Source organism: Gallus gallus, chromosome 27 (assembly GCF_016699485.2).
Source record: "Gallus gallus isolate bGalGal1 chromosome 27, bGalGal1.mat.broiler.GRCg7b, whole genome shotgun sequence".
In the NCBI taxonomy this organism is placed as follows: Eukaryota; Metazoa; Chordata; class Aves; order Galliformes; family Phasianidae; genus Gallus; species Gallus gallus.
Window position 1 is genome coordinate 3,197,615 of NC_052558.1, and position 684 is coordinate 3,198,298.

Consider the following 684-nt stretch of genomic DNA (forward strand, 5'->3'; position numbering starts at 1 on the left):
ATAACTGTGCCTAAGCCTGGGATAGTGCATCCTGGCTGCTGGAGGGCAGTGCAGAAAGTGAACAGTGTGAGATGCCAGCTGCAAGGCATGCTCCTGTCCCCCAAGCTGGTAGATGAAGTGAGGCAGGAAGGGCAGGAGGCGGCTAGGGAAGAATGTGTGCAGGATGCCTCTGAAGCAGTAGGTTAAAAATACACAGCAGATGCAAGGACAGGAAGGAAGCAAAGGTTAAGCCTGAACAAGGTAAGCCCACTCCAGAGACATTAACACAACATGACTTTCATTGGGGTGAGTCTCACTGTGCTCCTTCTGCAAAGCTAGTAAATATTGCTCTATTGAAGCAATTGCTTCCTCTCAAACATGGCTCTTAATGGGTGACTTTCAAACACATAGAAGTGTTTTTACATAAGAGGCTGGGCTAGAATATTGGATGTGAGTGGAAAGGACCACAGTTTAGCCATTGTGTTCCTCACGAGGGAACATATAATGGACCTGTACTCACATAGCTCTGGTAGGAAGTTGATGCTGATCAGAGTAGAGGTGTTCTTAACAAAAGAACATAAGTGTCTCCATAGCCTGGTAAGGTAATGCTCACACTTAACAATTACTTCATCACAAGTGTTAAAGCTTATGTAGCAGTCACAGCACCAAGCCTGTCTGAGTTCAAGAAGCGTCTGGACAACAAGC